We start from the raw sequence: 651 nt of genomic DNA on the forward strand, positions 1-651 counted from the left end.
CCCCTCCATTCTGGTCTTTGCCCCATGAGGGAATCTGTGTCTGGGTAAAGCCAACTGCTTTTTTTTTTTTTTTTGCGGTACGCGGGCCTCTCACTGCTGTGGCCTCTCCCATTGTGGAGCACAGGCTCCGGACGCGCCGCTGCGTGGCATGTGGGATCTTCCCGGACCGGGGCACGAACCCGTGTCCCCTGCATCGGCAGGCGGACTCTCAACCACTGCGCCACCAGGGTAGCCCAAGCCAACTGCTTTTATACTTGCCGACATATCAGCTCCAGGGTGAGCTGGCACCAGTGCTTTTTATGTCAGGCAGTGGCTGCATAAATAAGGGCAGCATACACGTCCACAAGAGGCAAAGAGCCTCAAGATATCGGTAAAAAACACAAGGCTGCTGAAGGAGCAGGAGAGGGCAGGTCCTGGTGAGAGGGCTGGATTGAGCCCCATTGCTGCCGTGCATGGGCTTGGGAACCAGGACCTGGCTAATAGGGCTTTATAACATGTATGGCGAAGGACTGGAAGAAAAATAAAAGCACGATATATGTAAAACTCCTAGTGGTGTCTGGTCCGGAGGAGCCTCGTAACCCTTCCACTAACCCTCCTTTCTCTCTGTGTGTGTGTGTGTGTGTGTGTGTGTGTGTGTGTGTGTGTGTGTGT

General features: G+C 54.2%; 1 long non-coding RNA gene across 1 annotated transcript in view; it reads right to left on the reverse strand.

The window, feature by feature from the left end:
- Positions 1–404: 404 nt before the first annotated feature.
- LOC113629617 (uncharacterized) overlaps positions 405–651 on the reverse strand; it is a 3452-nt gene continuing 3205 nt past the window's right edge. The window contains exon 2 of the long non-coding RNA XR_003436631.1: positions 405–509. This is a non-coding gene — a long non-coding RNA (uncharacterized LOC113629617). The remainder of the gene's footprint in view (positions 510–651) is intronic.

This window comes from Aethalodelphis obliquidens, unplaced genomic scaffold (genome assembly GCF_003676395.1).
Source record: "Aethalodelphis obliquidens isolate GAN/ISIS:26980383/991018 unplaced genomic scaffold, ASM367639v1 scaffold27, whole genome shotgun sequence".
NCBI classification, from domain to species: domain Eukaryota; kingdom Metazoa; phylum Chordata; class Mammalia; order Artiodactyla; family Delphinidae; genus Aethalodelphis; species Aethalodelphis obliquidens.